General features: G+C 32.0%; 1 long non-coding RNA gene across 1 annotated transcript; it reads left to right on the top strand.

Moving 5' to 3' along the window:
* Positions 1-315: 315 nt before the first annotated feature.
* LOC148779999 (uncharacterized) lies at positions 316-5548 on the top strand. The gene is made up of 2 exons (XR_016043113.1): positions 316-890; positions 5352-5548. It is a non-coding gene; the product is annotated as an uncharacterized LOC148779999 (long non-coding RNA).
* The last annotated feature ends 19674 nt before the right edge of the window (positions 5549-25222 follow it).

Consider the following 25222-nt stretch of genomic DNA (forward strand, 5'->3'; position numbering starts at 1 on the left):
GCAGCACTCCGTCTCTCTGAAACATGGCCCAAAACAAGGCTTCAAAGGACACCCACCGTGAGCTCCCCTATCTCTCACGAGAGACCACACTATTCTTTTACACCCTCTTATTTTAACACACTTCCTATTCGTCTATCCCGCCCCAATTTTCAACCATTGGGGCGGCTTAGAGTCAATATTGGTTTGCTTTCCAAACACTTCTATGGTCCATCATTGTGTGCCCCCATACACACCCTATTTAGTTTCTGTAAATTGAAGGCAAGGTTCCGGCAAGCAATAGTTACATCTCCTTTAGAGTGACAGAAAGAAGAGAGAGAGGTAGACTATTAATTTCTAGAGAGAGAAAGAAGAGAGAGAGATAGACTATTCATTTCTAGACAGAGAGAGAGTATGGAGTCTACAAGGGCAGAGAAACCTCATGCCCTGTGTATCCCGTTTCCCATTCAAGGCCATATTAACCACATGATGCTCCTTGCTAAGCTTCTCCATTCCAGAGGCTTTTACATTACTTTTTTCACCACTGATTTTAACCATGAGCGTGTTGTTAGATTAGGAGGAGCCATAGAATTGAACCATTTGGAGGATTTTAAGTTGGAATCCATCTCTCATGGCTTGCCGCCTGACCATAGCCGGAACCAAGATCCTGGAAGTCTTGCTGATATAACGAGGAAGTATTACTTGAATCCAGTCAGGGATTTTGTTTCAAAACTCAATAGCTCCATGGAAGTCCCTCGGATTACATGCATAATTTCGGATCTCGACTTTACGCAACTGGTTGCAGAAGAGCTCGGGATCCCATTTTTTTGTATGTGGGTGACTTCTGGTGCTGCTTTCTGGGGTTTCTTGCACTACCCTTGAGCTCATCGACAGAGGAATTGTGCAATTCAAAGGTTTCTTTATCTCTCACACACGCACTCTGATCGTATTTATAAGAAATGCTCTTGAGAAAACTTAGCGAAAACAGGAAATGTAAGTAGGCAATATCTATTATATGTGTGCGCACTAGAGAGAGGGAGTCAAATCTAGTCGCCCTCTCTCTGGCTCAATCTCGTACTTTTTATTTTCTTTGTGTAGTTCACTACAAAACATGAGTTAAAACCAGTATAGGAAATATCGGTCAGTTCAAATTCTAACTGCTCGATTAGACGCGGTTTGATCATAACAGGCCACTGGCCGGTTCTGATTTCCGCGGTTCTTTTTTGTGATCATGGGTTTTAAAAAAATAAATTATATAGAATCTCAAAAAAAGGGATTTTGTTTGTTATGAATTTTTTCAATATTTTACATCATTTTGACGAATATTGGAGTTGTCTTGGTCATTAATATTTATTTTTATATTTTCTATCTTTTTCAAAAAAATTTAAAATTACCCCTGGGCATAAATCTATTATTTAAAATCTATATATTTTTTTTATTAATTTTCCACTTCATTTGGATGTGTTTTGTTTAATCATGCTTTAAATATGTTTTTTATATTTTATTAATTTTTATTTTTTATTTTTTATTTTTAATCTTTTTTTGACTGACTAGGACTTGCCCGATTAGGCTCGTTGAACCACTTCCGGTCCTATATCCTATTAACCATTCCAGTTCGATTTTTCTTACATTAAATGAAATTGTACCCTCCTCGTACAAGTCCTCACAATGGTAGAGAATAGGCAGGGGCCTTGTCGGTAATGCTACTGAGTCAGTCTCGGACTCCATTCTCCAAAAATTTAAGGGCTCAAATCATTACTAATACACCAAAAAAAAAAGGGAGAGAAGAAAATCACAAGGGCCATTTCATTTTGAATTTTAATTTATCTCTATAAATCCAAATCACTTAAAAAAATTAAGCATCTATTCTTTAAAAATAGAAGAATATAATAAAATTATAAAAAATAATTCGAAAAAATAAATTGACCAAAATACTCTCAAAATATTTCAAGGGTATTTTAGTCAATTTATATTTTAGAAATTATTTTTAATATTTTTATTAGGCCCGCTTTGATGAGAAAAATAGATGCATAAAATTTCATGTGATTTGGATTTATAGAAAAATACTAAAACTATATTACGAAATGATGTCGTGGCCATCAGATGGGCTTAGATTCAATATGGGCCGTTGGGCTAATACTGTAGTTGTTAGCTGGTGGGCTAATATTAAAATATATATATATATATATATATATATATATATATATATATATATATATATATATATATATATATATATATATATATATATATATATATATATATATATATATATATATATATATATATATATATATATATATATAGTGTGGTTTCTATAGAGCCAAGGCTCAGCTCAAAACAATCAAATTAGAGCCTACCTTTAAATAATGTCGAGAAATGTGGTTTCAACATTGGAAACCTTTGTGATAGCCTTAAAATATATTTTTATCTTTATTTATAAAGTTTAAAGATTCAAAAATGGTGTAGATCGACAGATCTATGAAAACTTAAAAATCTTGAAAATTGACGGTCCAAAAATGCATTACAAAATACATTATTTCCAAAACTTAAAATCAATTTTTTTCTCATGTTCATACATCTAGATATCAATATGATCAATTTGAGGACTTTTTAGCATCAAAACAATCTTGTCTAGTGAAATTTTTAAGGTAGGCTCGAATATGATTGTTTAGAGCCTCAGCTCTATATAAACTTTTTCTATAACTACAAAATTAATAAATCTACCCTTCACAACCCTTTCTATCTTGAACTTTTGTAATTTGAAGCGCTGTAAAGGTTAGAATATATATATATATATATATATATATATATATATATATATATATATATATATATATATATATATATATATATATTTGCCGGTAACTTTTTTTAAAAATAGACAACAAAAGTAATAAATCCACCGTTCACAACTCTCTCTATCTTGAACCTTTGTAATAATTTGAAAGGTTGTGAAGTTTAGAATATCTCATATATATATATATATATTTGCCGGTAATTTTTTTAAAAAATAGACAACAAAATTAATAAATCCACCATTCACAACTCTTTTTATCTTGAACCTTTGTAATAATTTAAAGGGTTGTGAAGTTTAGAATATCCCATATATATATATATATATATATATATATATATATATATATATATATATATAAGCTTTGCAGTCAGTTCGTATAAGAAATTGTTGATTGAGAATATCACTTTGAAATTTGGTAACACAATAAACAATGGCTAATAATTCTTTTTTCACCATAGAATAGTTTTTTTGGGTTGCGTTCCAGGCTTTAGAGGTATACCTGAGTAGTTGTTTCTGATTATCAATGCGTTGCTTGAGAATACCACCCAATTCTAGCTCGGAGGCATCACATTCTATGATCTTAAAAGCAGTAGGATGAGGTAGAGAAAGGCAAAACAAGAGTTTTTACCTTTTGTTTGATTTTTTGAACTGCTTGAGTATGAATATTGGTCCATGGTGCAGGATTCTTTTTTAATCTATCATGTAAAGTTTTCGCATCTATTGCAAGATTAGGATAGAAATCACTTACATAGTTTAAACATCCTAAGAATCTCTGAAGTTCTTTTTTGTCAAATATTTGATCAGGGAATTTATCAGCAAACTGTATGGATCTATCTATGGGGATAATTGTGCCATGGTGAATCATATGTCCTAAAAACCTAATATTGGTTTTAAATAAAGTTATCTTTTTTGTCGATACAACTAATCCAGCATTCTGGACTGCATTGATAAAAGTATTAATATGTTTAATATGTTGATCTATAGATTTAGAAAAGATTAGTACATCATCAATATAAACTATCATGAACTGATAATAAGCATTAAAAACATCATTCATTATTTTCTGAAATTCTGATGGAGCATTTTTCAAACCAAATGGCATTACATTCCATTCATATTGTCCAAATGGTACATTAAATGCTGTTTTATATTTATCTTGCTCTTGGATTTGTATCTGCCAATATCCAGATTTCATATCGAATTTGGAAAAGATACAAGCTTTGGCTACTCTATCTAATAAGTCTTTCTTATTTGGGATAGGATATCAAATCCATCTTAAAACTTTATTAAGAGGTTTATAGTTTATGACTAGTCGAGGAACTCCTCGTTTTTTTTCAGCATTTTTATTTACATAAAAAGCTGCACAACTTCAAAGTGAAGAGCTTGGTCGTATTAACTTTTTTATTTGGAGTTCACTAATTTCTTTTCTACACATATCTAATAAGGTAGTATTCATTTGTATTGGTTTGGCATTTGTAGGTATTTGTTTTTCATCAAATCCTTGCTCCTGTGGTAGACTAATACTATATTTTTTCTTTACCAAAAAGCATTGGGATGCTCACTGCATATAGAAGTTTCTATTTGTTGTTGGATTGATTGAATTTTTGTTGAATAAAAGGTTCTTGTCTTTGTTCTTCTATATACTTATATTTAATTTCTTGTTTTAAAGGACAAAGAAATTTTTCTTTATTTTGTAACTGACTTTTGACATTATTGATTTCATTTAATTTTGGTTTATGAATAAAATCAAAGTGTATTGGTACATTTTGAAAATTTGAGGATATTCCTGTTTGATCTATTGATAGAGGATATAGAAGTGTAAGAAATGAGACTCCAAGTATAACTGCTTGACTTAATCCTTTGACCATAATAAATGGTGTATTGATACATTGGTGGTTATTACAGACAGAAGCATTAGATAATTTATAAGTGATAAATAGTCTACTACCGTCTGCAGTATTTAATATTTGAGTTGTTTTATCAAAATATTTGGAAGGTACTAAGCCTTTATTGATACAATTCAGGTCAGCGCCTGAATCTATTAAGGCTGATGTTTCAAAGCTATAATCCTTTGCTACAATTATTTTGCCTTGAATAAACCATTTTTGAATCATTATTTTGTCAATCAAATTAATAGAAGGGATGGTTACCAGATGAGGTTTGGCTTCTGAAGTTTCTGGTATATCTTTTGGTGGATCTGGCTCATATGTCATGAGTTGATCGAATTCTATTTCATCCGTATCAGTCTCTGGTTGAGATAATTGCTGTAACTCTAGAGTTTTGATTCTATTTTTTAAATGATATACTTCTTTCTTAATTTCTTTGATTTCTTGTTTTAAATCAGAAATAGAAGGTTCCTTATTTTGAGAAGTATGTTGTTCACTTACTCTTTTCATAATGGAAGCAAAATTGTATTCCTCAGGTGTTTTGCTGATTGGAGGTATTTTTGCTTTTGTTTTTGTTGTTGTAATAAATTTAGTGATTACAGATCTTTTTTCTTCTAGATCTGTAATTTTCTCAATAATATCTAATATTAGATTATCTTCTTGAGTAAGAGTATGAAGATTATGTGTAGGTATAGGACAGCTACAATTGGTGTCCTTCATTTGTTTTGAAGATTCTGTATCTGTGGAGGAATTTGAGGAATCGGATGTTTCTGTCCAAAGAAAATCATCATCCTGAATATTTTCTATATGGGATTCAGTAGAATCTGAAGATGTAGAATCATAATTGATTATGTTATATAATTTTGATTTGGTTGAATCATCTAAATGCAAAGATTCTATTTTCTTTTTTAATTTGCATTGGTGTTTGTAATGACCAACCTGTCCACATTTATAACATACTGGAAGCTTCTCGTTATTCTTTGTATTTGGAGAGAATTTGTTTATAAAATTTTTCTTAGACTTCTTATATTGTTTATGTACTTTATTTGATTTGGATTTATATTTGTCTTTTTTATATTTTTTCTTTTTCTTATATAATTTTTCAGGCATATTTTTCCTATCAAGATAATATCCCAATTGTTCACAGAAATCACCAAGTTCTTTACGCTTGATAATTTGTTGTTTATCTAATTGCTTTTTGAGTTTGAGATCAGTACATAAAGCTAATCCTTCAGCACATATTTCTGCTGAGAGTTCTTCAAGTGTATATGCTGAATATACTATGATTCCATTGTATTTCTTTCTGAGCCTATCTTTGACTTTTTCTGCAAATAAATAAGGTAGACCAGCAATGAATTTCTCTTTCCAGTGGTCTAATTGACAATTTTCTCTTATTAATAATCTTGAGAAAAATACATCCTTATACCACTTATAATGGGATAATATAGGACAGCGGAGGTTAGATAGCAGATCTTCTGATCTTGCTGCTAATAATGCTGTGCATCCTACAAAGGGAAGTGTAATGGTACATATTAAGGTGTTTACTGCATCACTCTCTGTATAAATTATTTCTTGATTTTGTTCATTCCTGGCGGTCCATTGTCTTGTATTAGGAGGATTCTATTTTTGGTTTCATCATCTACATAGAAATCCCACCATCCTCTTAACCAGCCAGTGAATCCAATGACTATTGCTTTAGCAACCTCTTGATCTGGGTTGCCTGCCATTTTGTTTGCAGAAGCAAACATTGTCATGTGTCTCATGACATCTAATATTTTTAGTTTAGATAATCAATCTATTGTCCAATTCACTATTGATCTTTCTGAGTATGACACAACTTGTTGTATAGCATCTTCTTCAAGTTGGATGTCAACAAGTGTAGGTCTTTTATGATATGGAAGAGCTGTAATGGGTCTCCAATTTTTTTCATCAGCTATTCTATTTATATCAATAGGTGTAGTATCCATAAAAGCATTTTCTTGGTTTTCAATAGTGTCTTCTATAATTGGTGCCTCTTGGAGCATCATTGTTTCATGCTCTGGCATTTTAGCATTTCCTTTAATTGAGGACTCTGATATTGGACTAGGAATAGTGGTTGTAGAAATACTGATTTTGGGAGAAGAAATTCCTTTTATATCTAATTGAGAAAATTTGGCTATCAACTGATCCATTAAAGTTTTATTATTTTCACCAATATGGAATTTATTTTTATTTAATTTTGGAGGTGGTTTAAACAGGACTGCCTTAGAAAGGGAAGGAGCTGCTTCCTTTGAGACTAGTCTTTCTATTCTTTCTGCCTGTTTTCCTAAAGACTGCATATACAAATCACCACTTTTCTTGGCAACACTGACGCCAACGACGAATCACCACTTTCCCTGGCATTACAGCTTTTTGAAGCCAATAAAAATAATAATATTACACTTTCACCTTCACCTAATTCCATGGGTTCTCGTAGCAATTCTCGCAACAATAAACGCCCACTGAATATAATACCATTCGAAGGTGAATTCCCGCCTTTGGCAACCCTTTCACCTTCAAACTCTCCTATTCACCAAATAACTTACCCTGAGGTTAATACCTCAAATCCTATATATTATCTAGCCCAATCCAAATCCACTTCAAGGCCTAATATACCCAAATCCTCATATATTGAACGAGCCTATCGTATGGAACCATCACATAAATACAGACCCCATCAAACTTGCTTCATTATATTTGCTTAATCATTTAAACCCAACCAATGGAGGCAAAACTAGAGAATACTATGAAGCAATCCTCATGGAAACGGGATCCATCTCCGTTGTCCATTATTACCAGCAGAATACTAGAGTTATTGCTTATTCAAAAGTCCAAATTAAGAAATTACTTTCCTATGATGAGTGGCGTTGTAATCCAGCCCAAGGAAAGAAATTACACAATCCTGATTTCTCATATAAATATTACAAATATGCCGAATATATAGAAGCTCGGCATAAAGTATTTTATTACCAAAATCCAAACAATACTCACAGCTGGTATATCCAGTTACAGTTACCTGTTTTTGAAAGATTCCACACTTGGTTTAAAAACTGGTTTTTAGTGTGGGGATCAACCACTTCAATTTTACCTCGTGCTTTCAAAACAGTGCAGGAACAATTTGTGCAATATAATAATAATGATAATACTGTTGATCATCACCTTTACTTTGTGGCTTTATATCAACTCCCATGGATCATGAAATGGGAATATACTATCTCTGTGAATAATACTGTCGACCATACTTATATTCACAGACTGGGTAAAACCATCTCAGTCAAATGGTGGGATATCTTTAATATGGATCCCACAACTATAACTCCCAAAAGAATACCTGCGATCAAACCTATATATCAATCAAGCCCAAATACAGCCAATACCACTTTTGACTTTCCTACATATTTAAGAAACATGCTTCAATCCAACCCAAATGCTTCAAAAGAAATGCTAGAACAACAGATGAAAGAGATATTCGCTGAAGCAGGAAGAAAACCGGTTTCATCAGACGAAACCGTCCAGTCCTCACCATTACACACCAATAGATACTTACAACTCAGTGAAGTGGATCCAGAAGAAGAAACAGATACCGAAGAAGAAGATCCATATGAGTTCAGTCAAAGACCCTAAAAGCTCTACAGTATCACTGAACAGATAAGCCAAAGCTCCACCGACAAGACAAAGCTCCATCGACACAAAGATGCCCTGTCATTATCACCACTGACAGATGGCAACTATTCAAGATGCCGTTACTATACCCACTTCTATAAGCAACAAAGAAGTTACTATACATAAAGCACCTTTTATTGTGGCCACTTTCATAAGAAACAAACAAACCACTGTACAAGATGCTTTCTCTTTTGATTTTACCTTTTGTCGTCTTCCCTTTTGGTCTCATCGTCCCTTTACTTTATTTGTCTTCTTCTCCTTTCGATCTTATCACCTCTGTCTTCTTCCCCTTTAGGTCTCATCGGCCTCCTCATCTCATTGCTTCACCATGAAGCAAAACCGTCTATAAAAGGGAACCCCTTCTCATTTCCTCTTCAGGTCGCAACATAAGTCTCAGATCGAAACTCAGGTCCCAGGTCGACAAACCTCTCAGAGCTTTGCTGCTCTTCTCTTCTCTGCTCTCCTTCTCTTTGCTCTTTTTCTGCCTCTCACCCCCCGAAAATACTCCATCATCCATCAAAGCTATCCTGACCTCATAGCTTCATACTCATTCACCTACCAGGTTCTATCTCTTCTCCTTATTTTTATATCAGCATGTGTGATTGCAATCTGAATTCTCTTCCTTCATATTGCCCCCAACACTGGAAACTCTTTTCCAGTTATTGCATATGTAAACAGTAAGTGTATTGTTTGATTATAATAGTTTGAAGTTTGTTTACAGTTTGATTGCTTCTAATACAGTTTGTTGGATTACTTGTAATACAGTTTGAATACAATTTGTAGTAACAGTTTGGACTTATATTTAATCTAGTTCGAATGCAATTTAAAATCTTATTTAGTTGTAAAATAGGAAATTTCAATCATACACAGTGGTTAGTCATCGATATATCAATTATACCTTTAATCTGCATAATACTGTTCTGTCAAAATTTTTACAAAATTCTAGAATTAATAGTTAAATACAACAGTCTAATATTCACTTATTTACTCTAAAAAGATCTACTATAGATCTTGGGTCGTTTTGGTCTCAAAGCCAACAGTAAACTGTTAAAGAGTAAAAAGTTACAATATTACTGTAGAAACCAACTTAAATTTACATAGAAGAAAGTTGGTCCGTGAGTTAAGGCAAGAGACGAAAGGATAAGTCTATGGAAAGTACCCGCCAAGGCCAGGAAGAGCCGCTTAGGGGAACACGCTGGACCCTTGGTCGTCCAGATTGTCGTTATCCGCAACCTACAGATGGCAAATTTAATTAGGAATCTTAAAGGTAAGACTATAACTCAACCTCAGACATTAAGGGTTAAAAATAAAGAACATATTATCATTAATGATATTGAAGATCATATTCAAAATTGGAATATACCTAAGGTACCAATAACAGATATTTATCAAAAAAGATCATTCAAATTTAAATTAGGTTATGCTATAAATACAGTAGAAGAAAGTCTATCTGTAACTCATAACCAAGAAGACTTTCAACTACTATCAAAAAAAATTATTGAAAAACATAAAGAAAATAATTATAAATATTTACACATTGGCTTAATTTAAATAGCTATTAAAATTTTAACCCGACTAGGGTTAAACACTTCTGTGCTTGTATGCCTAAGAGATACAAAACACAATATATTCGCAGATTCACTCCTAGGTATGGTTGAATCCAGCCTATGTAGTGGACCAATATATTTTAATTGTTTTCCAAATTTTTCCGTTTCTTTAACCGATCCAAATATCCTAGATATATTATCTATCAATTTAAAAACTCATGGATTCAATATGATGCATGGTTCTCAAAACTTAGCAATAGTATACAGAATATATTATAAGGTGATGAATACTCTCTGTCCTAACATTATGCAAGTTGATAAAAACGATCAGACTATATTATTTCAAACAAATATTGAAAAATCACATACAATAGTACCTAAAACAATTAATTGGTCAGATATTATTTTACCCCAGTCTTGGGCATTACAACATGTAAATCAACCCCAAGAAATACCTAGAAATAATATTTCAAACCAAATAATTGAATATCCAGATAGAAATATTGAAATAAAATTCCAACAATCTAGAGGAAAAGATGACATAGATATTAATAGAAAGAGAAATAAAAAACCAATAATACCTGAGAGAAAATCATGTCATACTACTCCAAATGTTATCATACTTCCTTCCTCTTCTCAACCAATACCATCTTCTGACTTCCAATTACAAGGAGTAAGAAGAACTGCTGATCACGTAGTTCTTCCAACATATATTCTTAAACCGAATATAGAAGAATTTCAAATACTCTCACTACAAATAGAAGATGATATAGAAGAAGAAATAAACAGAAATAATACATATACTGATGAATATATAGCAGCATATTTAGCCGTTAAAATAGAAAGGAAAAAGAAGAAAATCAATATCGATTATATTAAAAAAGATTATCTTTCTGTAGAAAATCAAAATATTAGAAACTGGTATCTTCAAACCTTTCAACCAAGACTCATCGAATTAATGCATAAAAAATACAAGTTTCTCAAAAAAGAAAGAGAAGCAAAAGGATTTTTTATATGGTTAAGAGAAATATGTATTCAATATAAAATCAATATTCCCTCCTTTGATAAGCTTCAAACATTAGAAGAAAAAACATATATTAGTACAGATGGTACTACCATAGCCAGTACACACCCTACTGAGAAAAGTATAATACTCGAAGGAGTAACTCCATCAAGTAAAGGAGAACCACCACAATCATTATATGATATAATTGCCACACCATATAAAGTTTTACCCAAAGAATTAGCGAAAAAACAAAAACTTATTCCTCATATTGTGGAACAAAATAATTATACTAATTTGTATATGCAGTCTTTAGGAAAACAGGCAGAAAGAATAGAAAGACTAGTCTCAAAGAAAGCAGCTCCTTCCCTTCCTAAGGCAGTCATGTTTAAACCACCTCCAAAATTAAATAAAAAAAAATTTCATATTGGTGAAAATAATAAAACTTTAATGGATCAGTTGATAGCCAAATTTTCTCAATTAGATATAAAAGGAATTTCTTCTCCCAAAATCAGTATTCCTACAACCACTATTCCTAGTCCAATATCAGAGTCCTCAGATAAAGGAAAAGCTAAAATACCAGAGCATGAAACAATGATGCTCCAAGAGGCACCAATTATAAAAGACACTATTAAAAACCAAGAAAATGCTTTTATGGATACTACACCTATTGATATAAATAGAATAGCTGATGAAAAAAATTGGAGACCCATTATAGCTCTTCCATATCATAAAAGACCTACATTTGTTGACGTCCAACTTGAAGAAGATGCTATACAACAAGTTGTATCATACTCAGGAAGATCAATAGTGAAATTGACTATAGATGGATTATCTAAACTAAAAATATTAGATGTCATGAGACACATGACAATGTTTGCTTCTGCAAACAATATGGCAGGAAACCCAGATCAAGAGGTTGCTAAAGCAATAGTCAATGGATTCACTGGCTGGTTAAGAGGATGGTGGGATTTTTATGTAGATGATGAAACCAAAAATAGAATCCTCACTAATACAAGACAATGGACCGCCAGGAATGAACAAAATCAAGAAATAATTTATACAGAGAGTGATGCAGTAAACACCTTCATATGTACCATTACACTTCACTTTGTAGGATGCACAGCATTATTAGCAGCAAGATCAGAAGATCTGCTATCTAACCTCCGTTGTCCTATATTATCCCATTATAAGTGGTATAAGGATGTATTTTTCTCAAGATTATTAATAAGAGAAGATTGTCAATTAGATCACTGGAAAGAGAAATTCATTGCCGGTTTACCTTATTCATTTGCAGAAAAAGTCAAAGATAGGCTCAGAAAGAAATATAATGGAATCATAGTATATTCAGCCTATACACTTGAAGAACTCTCAACAGAAATATGTGCTGAAGGATTAGCTTTATGTACTGATCTCAAACTCAAAAGGCAATTAGATAAACAACAAATTACCAAGCGTAAAGAACTTGGTGATTTCTGTGAACAATTTGGATATTATCTTGATAGGAAAAATATGCCTGAAAAATTATATAAGAAAAAAAAAAAATATAAAAAAGACAAATATAAATCCAAATCAAATAAAGTACATAAACAATATAAGAAGTCTAAGAAAAAGTTTATAAACAAATTCTCTCCAAATACAAAGAATAAAAAGAAGCTTCCAGTATGTTATAAATATGGAAAGGTTGGTCATTACAAACATCAATGCAAATTAAAAAAGAAAATAGAATCATTGCATTTAAATGATTCAACCAAATCAAAATTATATAACATAATCAATTATGATTCTACATCTTCAAATTCTACTGAATCCCATATAGAAAATATTCAAGATGATGATTTTCTTTGGACAGAAACATCCGATTCCTCAAATTCCTCCACAGATACAGAATCTTCAAAACAAATGAAGGACACCAATTGTAGCTGTCCTATACCTACACATAATCTTCATACTCTTACTCAAGAAGATAATCTAATATTAGATATTATTGAGAAAATTACAGATCCAGAAGAAAAAAGATCTGTAATCACTAAATTTATTACAATAACAAAAACAAAAGCAAAAATAACTCCAATCAGCAAAACACCTGAGGAATACAATTTTGCTTCCATTATGAAAAGAGTAAGTGAACAACATACTTCTCAAAATAAGGAACCTTCTATTTCTGATTTAAAACAAGAAATCAAAGAAATTAAGAAAGAAGTATATCATTTAAAAAATAGAATCAAAACTCTAGAGTTACAGCAATTATCTCAACCAGAGACTGATACGGATGAAATAGAATTCGATCAACTCATGACATATGAGCCAGATCCACCAGAAGATATACCAGAAACTTCAGAAGCCAAACCTCATCTGGTAACCATCCCTTCTGTTAATTTGATTGACAAAATAATGATTCAAAAATGGTTTGTTCAAGTCAAAATAATTGTAGCAAAGGATTATAGCTTTGAAACATCAGCCTTAATAGATTCAGGCGCTGACCTGACTTGTATCAATGAAGGCTTAGTACCTTCCAAATATTTTGATAAAACAACTCAAATATTAAATACTGCAGACAGTAGTAGACTATTTATCAATTATAAATTATCTAATACTTCTGTCTGTAATAACCACTAATGTATTAATACACCATTTATTATGGTCAAAAGATTAAGTCAAGCAGTTATACTTGGAGTCCCATTTCTTACACTTCTATATCCTCTATCAATAGATCAAATAGGAATATCCTCAAATTATCAAAATGTACCAATACACTTTGATTTTATTCATAAACCAAAATTAACGGAAATCAATAATGTCAAAAGTCAGTTAAAAAATAAAGAAAAATTTCTTTGTACTTTAAAACAAGAAATTAAATATAAGTATATAGAAGAACAAATACAAGAACCTTTGATTCAACAAAAAATTCAATCAATCCAACAACAAATAGAAACTTCTATATGCAGTGAGCATCCCAATGCTTTTTGGGAAAGAAAAAGCATAGTATTAGTCTACCATATGAACAAGGATTTGATGAAAAACAAATACCTACAAAGGCCAAACCAATACAAATGAATACTACCTTATTAGATATGTGTAGAAAAGAAATTAGTGAACTCCAAATAAAAAAGTTAGTACGATCAAGCTCTTCACCTTGGAGTTGTGCAGCTTTTTATGTAAATAAAAATACTGAAAAAGAACGAGGAGTTCCTCGACTAGTCATAAACTATAAACCTCTTAATAAAGTTTTAAGATGGATTCGATATCCTATCCCAAATAAGAAAGACTTATTAGATAGAGTAGCCAATGCTTGTATCTTTTCCAAATTCGATATGAAATCTGGATATTGGCAGATACAAATCCAAGAGCAAGATAAATATAAAACAGCATTTAATGTACCATTTGGACAATATGAATGGAATGTAATGCCATTTGGTTTGAAAAATGCGCCATCAGAATTTCAGAAAATAATGAATGATGTTTTTAATGCTTATTGTCAGTTCATGATAGTTTATATTGATGATGTACTAATCTTTTCTAAATCTATAGATCAACATATTAAACATATTAATACTTTTATCAATGCAGTCCAGAATGCTGGATTAGTTGTATCGGCAAAAAAGATAACTTTATTTAAAACCAATATTAGGTTTTTAGGACATATGATTCACCATGGCACAATTATCCCCATAGATAGATCCATACAGTTTGCTGATAAATTCCCTGATCAACTATTTGATAAAAAAGAACTTCAGAGATTCTTAGGATGTTTAAACTATGTAAGTGATTTCTATCCTAATCTTGCAATAGATGCGAAACCTTTACATGATAGATTAAAAAAGAATCCTGTACCATGGACCAATATTCATACTCAAGCAGTTCAAAAAATCAAACAAAAGGTAAAAACTCTTGTTTGCCTTTCTCTACCTCATCCTACTGCTTTTAAGATCATAGAATGTGATGCCTACGAGCTAGGATTGGGTGGTATTCTCAAGCAACTCATTGATAATCAGGAACAACTACTCAGGTATACCTCGAAAGCCTGAAACCCAACCCAGAAAAACTATTTTATGGTGAAAAAAGAATTATTAGCCATTGTTCATTGTGTTACCAAATTTCAAAGTGATATTCTCAATCAACAATTTCTTATACGAACTGACTGCAAAGCAGCCAAGGATATTCTGCAAAAAGATGTTCAAAACTTAGTTTTCAAACATATATTTGCCCGCTGGCAGGCTATCCTGTCCGCTTTCGATTTCACTATTAAACACCTTCCCGGGTCATCCAATTCTCTTCCTGATTTTCTCACCCGTGAATTTTTGCAGGGGGCAACACTAACGCCAACGACGAATCACCACTTTCCCTGGCATTACAGCTTTTTGAAGCCAATAAAAATAATAATATTACACTTTCACCTTCACCTAATTCCATGGGTTCTCGTAGCAATTCTCGCAACGATAAACGCCCACTGAATATAATACCATTCGAAGGTGAACTCCCGCCTTTGGCAACCCTTTCACCTTCAAACTCTCCTATTCACCAAATAACTTACCCTGAGGTTAATACCTCAAATCCTATATATTCTCTAGCCCAATCCAAATCCACTTCAAGGCCTAATATACCCAAATCCTCATATATTGAACGAGCCTATCGTATGGAACCATCACATAAATACAGACCCCATCAAACTTGCTTCATTATATTTGCTTAATCATTTAAACCCAACCAATGGAGTCAAAACCAGAGAATACTATGAAGCAATCCTCTTGGAAACGGGATCCATCTCCGTTGTCCATTATTACCAGCAGAATACTAGAGTTATTGCTTATTCAAAAGTCCAAATTAAGAAATTACTTTCCTATGATGAGTGGCGTTGTAATCCAGCTCAAGGAAAGAAATTACACAATCCTGATTTCTCATATAAATATTATAAATATGCCGAATATATAGAAGCTCGGCATAAAGTATTTTATTACCAAAATCCAAACAATACTCACAGCTGGTATATCCAGTTACGGTTACCTGTTTTTGAAAGATTCCACACTTGGTTTAAAAACTGGTTTTTAGTGTGGGGATCAACCACTTCAATTTTACCTCGTGCTTTCAAAACAGTGCAGGAACAATTTGTGCAATATAATAATAATGATAATACTGTTGATCATCACCTTTACTTTGTGGCTTTATATCAACTCCCATGGATCATGAAATGGGAATATACTATCTCTGTGAATAATACTGTCGACCATACTTATATTCCCAGACTGGGTAAAACCATCTCAGTCAAATGGTGGGATATCTTTAATATGGATCCCACAACTATAACTCCCAAAAGAATACCTGCGATCAAACCTATATATCAATCAAGCCCAAATACAGCCAATACCACTTTTGACTTTCCTACATATTTAAGAAACATGCTTCAATCCAACCCAAATGCTTCAAAAGAAATGCTAGAACAACAGATGAAAGAGATATTCGCTGAAGCAGGAAGAAAACCGGTTTCATCAGACGAAACCGTCCAGTCCTCACCATTACACACCAATAGATACTTACAACTTAGTGAAGCGGATCCAGAAGAAGAAACAGATCCCGAAGAAGAAGATCCATATGAGTTCAGTCAAAGACCCTAAAAGCTCTACAGTATCACTGAATAGATAAGCCAAAGCTCCACCGACAAGACAAAGCTCCATCGACACAAAGATGCCCTGTCATTATCACCACCGACAGATGGCAACTATTCAAGATGCCGTTACTATACCCACTTCTATAAGCAACAAAGAAGTTACTGTACATAAAGCACCTTTTATTGTGGCCACTTTCATAAGAAACAAACAAACCACTGTACAAGATGCTTTCTCTTTTGATTTTACCTTTTGTCGTCTTCCCCTTTTGGTCTCATCATCCCTTTACTCTATTTGTCTTCTTCTCCTTTCGATCTTATCACCTCTGTCTTCTTCCCCTTTAGGTCTCATCGGCCTCCTCATCTCATTACTTCACCATGAAGCAAAACCGTCTATAAAAGGGAACCCCCTCTCATTTCCTCTTCAGGTCGCAACATAAGTCTCAGATTGAAACTCAGGTCCCAGGTCGACAAACCTCTCAGAGCTCTGCTGCTCTTCTCTTCTCTGCTCTCCTTCTCTTTGCTCTTTTTCTGCCTCTCTCTTTCCGGAGATACTCTATCATCCATCAAAGCTATTCTGACCTCATAGCTTCATACTCATTCACCTACCAGGTTCTATCTCTCCTTTTTATTTTTATATCAGCATGTGTGATTGCAATCTGAATTCTCTTCCTTCCTATTGCCCCCAACACTGGAAACTCTTTTCCAGTTATTGCATATGTAAACAGTAAGTGTGTTGTTTGATTAAGTTTGAAGTTTGTTTACAGTTTGATTGCTTGTAATACAGTTTGTTGGATTACTTGTAATACAGTTTGAATACAATTTGTAGTAACAGTTTGGACTTATATTTAATCTAGCTCGAATGCAATTTAAAATCTTATTTAGTTGTAAAAGAGGAAATTTCAATCATACACAGTGGTTAGTCATTGATATATCAATTATACCTTTAATCTGCATAATACTATTCTGTCTAAACTTTTACAAAATTCTAGAATCAATAGTTAAATACAACAGTCTAATATTCACTTATTTACTCTAAAAAGATCTAGTGTAGATCTTGGGTCGTTTTGGTATCAAAGCCAATAGTAAACTGTTAAAGAGTAAAAAGTTACAATATTACTGTAGAAACCTATTTAAATTTACATCTAAGAAAGTTGGTCCGAGAGTTAAGGCAAGAGACGAAAGGGTGAGTCTATGCAAAGTACCCGCCAAGGCCAGGAAGAGCCGCTTAGGGGAACACGCTGGACCCTTGGTCGTCCAGATTGTCATTATCCGCAACCTACAGATGGCAAATTTAATTAAGAATCTTAAAGGTAAGACTATAACTCAACCTCAGACATTAAGGGTTAAAAATAAAGAACAGATTATCATTAATGATATTGAAGATCATATTCAAAATTGGAATATTCCTAAGGTACCAATAACAGATATTTATCAAAAAGGATCATTCAAATTTAAATTAGGTTATGCTATAAATACAGTAGAAGAAAGTCTATCTGTAACTCATAACCAAGAAGACTTTCAACTACTATAAAAAAAAATTATTGAAAAACATAAAGAAAATAATTATAAATATTTACACATTGGCTTAATTTAAATAGCTATTAAAATTTTAACCCGACTAGGGTTAAACACTTCTGTGCTTGTATGCCTAAGAGATACAAAACACAATATATTCGCAGATTCACTCCTAGGTATGGTTGAATCCAGCCTATGTAGTGGACCAATATATTTTAATTGTTTTCCAAATTTTTCCGTTTCTTTAACCGATCCAAATATCCTAGATATATTATCTATCAATTTAAAAACTCATGGATTCAATATGATGCATGGTTCTCAAAACTTAGCAATAGTATACAGAATATATTATAAGGTGATGAATACTCTCTGTCCTAACATTATGCAAGTTGATAAAAACGATCAGACTATATTATTTCAAACAAATATTGAAAAATCACATACAATAGTACCTAAAACAATTAATTGGTCAGATATTATTTTACCCCAGTCTTGGGCATTACAACATGTAAATCAACCCCAAGAAATACCTAGAAATAATATTCCAAACCAAATAATTGAATATCCAGATAGAAATATTGAAATAAAATTCCAACAATCTAGAGGAAAAGATGACATAGATATTAATAGAAAGAGAAATAAAAAACCAATAATACCTGAGAGAAAATCATGTCATACTACTCCAAATGTTATCATACTTCCTTCCTCTTCTCAACCAATACCATCTTCTGACTTCCAATTACAAGGAGTAAGAAGAACTGCTGATCACGTAGTTCTTCCAACATATATTCTTGAACCAAATATAGAAGAATTTCAAATACTCTCACTACAAATAGAAGATGATATAGAAGAAGAAATATACAGAAATAATACATATACTGATGAATATATAGCGCATATTTAGCCGCTAAAATAGAAAGGAAAAAGAAGAAAATCAATATCGATTATATTAAAAAAGACTATCTTTCTGTAGAAAATCAAAATATTAGAAACTGGTATCTTCAAACCTTTCAACCAAGACTCATCGAATTAATGCATAAAAAATACAACAAGTTTCTCAAAAAAGAAAGAGAAACAAAAGGACTTTTTATATGGTTAAGAGAAATATGTATTCAATATAAAATCAATATTCCCTCCTTTGATAATCTTCAAACATTAGAAGAAAAAACATATATTAGTACAGATGGTACTACCATAGCCAGTACACACCCTCCTGAGAAAAGTATAATACTCAAAGGAGTAACTCCATCAAGTAAAGGAGAACCACCACAATCATTATATGATATAATTGCCACACCATATAAAGTTTTGCCCAAAGAATTAGGGAAAAAAAAAAAACGTATTCCTCATATTGTGGAACAAAATAATTATACTAATTTGTATATGCAGCCTTTAGGAAAACAGGCAGAAAGAATAGAAAGACTAGTCTCAAAGGAAGCAGCTCCTTCCCTTCTTAAGGCAATCCTGTTTAAACCACCTCCAGAATTAAATAAAAATAAATTTCATATTGGTGAAAATAATAAAACTTTAATGGATCAGTTGATAGCGAAATTATCTCAATTAGATATAAAAGGAATTCCTTCCCCCAAAATCAGTATTCCTACAACCGCTATTCCTAGTCCAATATTAGAGTCCTCAGATAAAGGAAAAGCTAAAATACCAGAGCATGAAACAATGATGCTCCAAGAGGAACCAATTATAGAAGACATTATTGAACACCAAGAAAATGCTTTTATGGATACTACACCTATTGATATAAACAGAATAGCTTATGGAAAAAATTGGAGACCCATTGTAGCTCTTCCATATCATAAAAGACCTACACCTGTTGACGTCCAACTTGAAGAAGATGCTATACAACAAGTTGTGTCATACTCAGGAAGATCAATAGTGAATTGGACAATAGATGGATTATCTAAACTAAAAATATTAGATGTCATGAGACACATGACAATGTTTGCTTCTGCAAACAAAATGGCAGGCAACCCAGATCAAGAGGTTGCTAAAGCAATAGTCAATGGATTCACTGGCTGGGTAAGAGGATGGTGGGATTTCTATGTAGATAATGAAACCAAATATAGAATCATCACTAATACAAGACAATGGACCGCCAGGAATGAACAAAATCAAGAAATAATTTATACAGAGAGTGATGCAGTAAACACCTTAATATATACCATTACACTTCACTTTGTAGGAAGCACAACATTATTAGCAGCAAGATCAGAAGATCTGCTATCTAACCTCCGTTGTCCTACATTATCCCATTATAAATGGTATAAGAATGTATTTTTCTCAAGATTATTAATAAGAGAAGATTGTCAATTAGACCACTGGAAAGAGAAATTCATTGCTGGTCTACCTTATTTATTTGCAGAAAAAGTCAAAGATAGGCTCAGAAAGAAACATAATGGAATCATAGTATATTCAGCCTATACACTTGAAGAACTCTCAGCAGAAATATGTGCTGAAGGATTAGCTTTATGTACTGATCTCAAACTCAAAAGACAATTAGATAAACAACAAATTACCAAGCGTAAAGAACTTGGTGATTTCTATGAATAATTTGGATATTATCTTGATAGGAAAAATATGCCTGAAAAATTATATAAGAAAAAGAAAAAACATAAAAAAGACAAATATAAATCCAAATCAAATAAAATACATAAACAATATAAGAAGTCTAAGAAAAAGTTTATAAACAAATTCTCTCCAAATACAAAGAATAACAAGAAGCTTCCAGTATGTTATAAATGTGGAAAAGTTGGTCATTACAAACACCAATGCAAATTAAAAAAGAAAATAGAATCATTGCATTTAGATGATTCAACCAAATCAAAATTGTATAACATAATCAATTATGATTCTACATCTTCAGATTCTACTGAATCCCATATAGAAAATATTCAGGATGATGATTTTCTTTGGACAGAAACATCTGATTCCTCAAATTCCTCCACAGATACAGAATCTTCAAAACAAATGAAGGACACCAATTGTAGCTGTTCTATACCTACACACACACACACACACACACACACACACACACACACACACACACACACACACACACACATATATATATATATATATATATATATATATATATATATATATATATATATATATATATATATATATATATATATTTATATATATATATATGAAAAAGCTGGGGTTAGGCCACTAGCTCATATGAACATATGAGTCCAATGGTCCAGATCACATATGTTTGGTAGTATTTGAATTTTATTTTCTACTAATCTAAATCACTTGAGATTTTAGGTATGCTTTCTTCTCATCAAGGTACACCTAGTAAAAATATTTAAAAAATTATTCGTCAAATATAAAATGACCAAAATACCCCCCAAAGGGTTTCAGGGGTATTTTGGTCAATTTATTTCATGTAAAATATTTTTTGATATTTTTCAAAGATTCATCTATTTTTTATGAACACACCTCTAAAATTGCAAGTGATTTGGATTTGTAGAAATTTTGTTTTTTCAAATACTACCAGATATCTATGATCGTTAGATCGGTTTAGTTTCAATCTGGGCCGTTTGACTCATATGTTCATATGAGCTAGTTGGCTAACCCCAACCTTATATATATATATATATATATATATATATATATATATATATATATATATATATATATATAGCTAATAACTACAGTATTAGCCCAACAACCTATATTGATTTTGTGCTGATCTGATGGTCACGACCTCATTTTGTAATATGGTTTTAATAATTTTTTTCTATAAATCCAAATCACATGAAATTTGAGATGTTCATTTTTCATATCACGGCATACATAATTAAAGTATTAAAAATTAATTTTCAAAAAATAAATTGGTCAAAATATCTTTGAAAATTTTAGTGGTATTTTAGTCAATTAATTTTTACAAATTATATTTTTAATAATTTTATTAGATTCTCTTATTTTTAAATAATAGACGTTACACCTGGTTTGACTTATTAACATTTTAATGTTTCGGATGCACCTTAAAAAAATTCGTTCGAGACGCTGCCCATAGTTAAAAGTATTAAATGCTTATGGCCCACCTCAAATAATGCAATGCACCCTATAAATTAAAGGAAAATCGTTTCACGTAGGCTAGACCACATTGATCACATTTCTACATTTCTACATATACGGTCCAAAAAGTGTAAAGCAGGTATTCCAACTAAAAACAATAAAAACTAACGATCCAAATGTTTTCCTATTGAAAGTATTATTTTTAGTTTCTAAACTTTATTTATTGTTTCATATTCATGATCTTCGGATTAGAGATTACATATCTTTAAAAATTAAATCTTAAAATCCATATAAAAAATAGATTTATTAAAAAGGCCCACATTACTACATAAGCGGGCTTGACCGGATAGAAACCGGGTCCTAAATTAAACCGACGAATCAAGGCCCCGTTTAGCCACTTACAGATAGGATTTCATTATGAGAATGTATACTATGCTCTCATCGGATCCTACTGTAATTTAGTGTGTAGGACCCACCTAAAATAATGCTAATGCTTATGGCCCACCTCAAATAATGCAATGTACCCCATGGAGGAATGAACGCCAGCCACTTACACAGGATTTTATTAGATGGGAATGTATAATATGCTCTCATGGGACCATACTGTAATATTTATTCAGGTACAAGAGATATTTGGGTAAAAAATTTCAAACCGAATGTTTGGCATCCACCTAGTTATTACCATATGACAATTTCTTAAAAAAATTGAACTATGAGTTATTGGACACTTTGGCATCCACCTAGTTATTACCATATGACAATTTCTTAAAAAAATTGAACTATGAGTTATTGGACACTTAGTCTCAGATGCCGATGCCCATGCCCCACCTTATATAATGCAATGTACCCTAAAGGCAACAATAATTTTTTATTATTTTTTTGGTTTTTTATGTCAACAAAACTTCTTCTCCATCCTCTTCCTTGCTCGAGGACGCATTGGAAGCAATCGGTCTCAACTAAGGATATGCTCAAGGGTGGATGCCAGTATTCACCCACTTTTACTTTATCTCTCTCTCTCTTTCCCCTCCTCTTTTTTTTTTTTTTTATCATTTTCATTTTGTTTATTAACACTACTTCAAGAAGTTTATATTCCGCAGAATGCATCTGATGAGGTTGTTTGGGAGGTTGATTCAGATGGTTTATACTCGGTGAAGTCAATGTATAAGTTACTTTTCTATGACCGTTGGAGATGGTCTATACCTGAAATTGCCATTATTTGAAAATGACATTCGCTACTTAAGATTCAAGCCTTTTTATGGTTGGTAGTGTCAGATAAGATTCTCACAGTTGATAATCTTATTAAGAGAGGTAAGATTTTACCTAATATATGCCTATTGTATTAGAATGCTGCTGAAACAGGTGCTCATCTGTTTCTCCATTGTTCTTTTACTTTTAAAATTTGGCAATAGTTTTTTGACCAACTTGAGATTGCTATGGTTATGCCTTGGGAAGTTTAGGGGATCATTTCAAACTTAGCGCTATCTATTACAGAAGTGGTGATTTGGCAAATTGTTAGAGGACTGATACTATGGGAAGTTTGGAAGGAAAGAAATAGAACAGTGTTTGATGTAATTTGTATGCATGTTGAGGGGATTTTTGGAAAAAATATTACACTTTATTTGGCTTTCATGCTCAATTACAAAAGTTGAGAAAGATATTCTTGAAGCGGATGTTAGGAGAAACTTATCGAATCTTTTCCAATGGGGCTCTTTTAAATGCAGGACAAAGGGGAGATGGGTACCTCCTTTGGAAGGGATATTTAAACTTAATTTTGAGTGGTGAGGGATTGTAATGGATTTGTTGTCTTTTCTTATGCAGGCTCTCTGAGAGAGAAAACTGCAAACTATGCATAACTCTTAGCTCTATTTAATGGTTTAAAACTTTTCGTAGCAAGGAATTGAGGATCGTATTGTGTTGTGGAAGGTAATTCAATGAATGTCATCAAGTGGTGTAATAGGGAACAAAAATCGCGTTGGGGATTTCGGTCCATTTTGCTATAAATTTGGGACATTTCTAGACCTTCTCTTTTCTCCTTTGTGCATGTTTTCCGTGAGGCCAATGTATTGGTGGATTTCCTTGCCAAAGGAGGCACTGCTTTAACTAGTCTCAGATTCTGTAATTTCCTTTTAATCATTGATTAATAAAGCTTTGAATTTTTGTTAAAAAAAAAAAAAAAAGTAACTTAATGACAAATCTATTTTTTTTTTCTTTAAACCCAAAGTGTTCTTATAAAGAGGAAGAGAGAGATTGAATGAGACTAAAGATTTAGGTAGGTTGGAATTCAATGAGAGATTCAAATTTTCTTAAGCATTTTGTTTTTTTATGCATAGAGAAGTTTGGTTAATTTCATATTTTAATTTTAATTTTTTATATTTTATTGGGATATACAACATAGCATTTTTGATGGCCACTATTTTACATATTTGGGTCTTTGCATTTTTTTTTAATTAGCTGCAATGCTCTATTGAGGGTAATTTTTGTTTTTTGTTTTCTTTAAAAAATAATCTTATACATTGGTTCATAGTTTTTGTTATTTACTATTTGTTATTATGTTTAATATTGGTGTTGTTTTATTTGTGCTCCCAATAAATTTACGACATGTTTTGTGACGTGACAACTGAGTAAGCATTATTGTTGGATTTATTTAAAGTTTCAAAAAAAAAATATTAAGTATTACTCTAATGGCACTAGTAAGCTATAAAAGTATTGTTTAATGGCTTTAGTATATTTATATAAGGGTGTAGTTTTTACAAGGTTGCAACTTTAAACAATCCAATTAATGTGCACCTCCAAATTTTGTAATAACAAGTAATTTTGGTGTAAAATGCTATTAGGATTATCAGAGTATATTTTTATATCTAATTATAAAATTTTAAACTCTAAAATAAAATCAAGTAGATCTATAAACATATGAAAATCTTGAAAATGGACGGTGTGGATAATATGTTGCAATATGCATTATTTTCGGGACTCAAAATCTTTTTTCCTTCCCATATTCATATATTTTGACTTGAGATGATGAATCAGAGGGTGTTTCAATATTAAAACAACCTTTTCTGATGGACTTCTGAGGTGCATCTTTAATTCTACATTTTAATGTTGCAACTTTATATAAATTGTTTCTTTTATTTATACAGTAGCTGCAAATCTTAATCCTATATTGTGTTA

The sequence above is a fragment of the Amborella trichopoda genome, chromosome 10, assembly GCF_054954075.1.
Source record: "Amborella trichopoda isolate Santa Cruz 75 chromosome 10, AtrichopodaSantaCruz75HAP2 v2.0, whole genome shotgun sequence".
Classification (NCBI taxonomy): domain Eukaryota; kingdom Viridiplantae; phylum Streptophyta; class Magnoliopsida; order Amborellales; family Amborellaceae; genus Amborella; species Amborella trichopoda.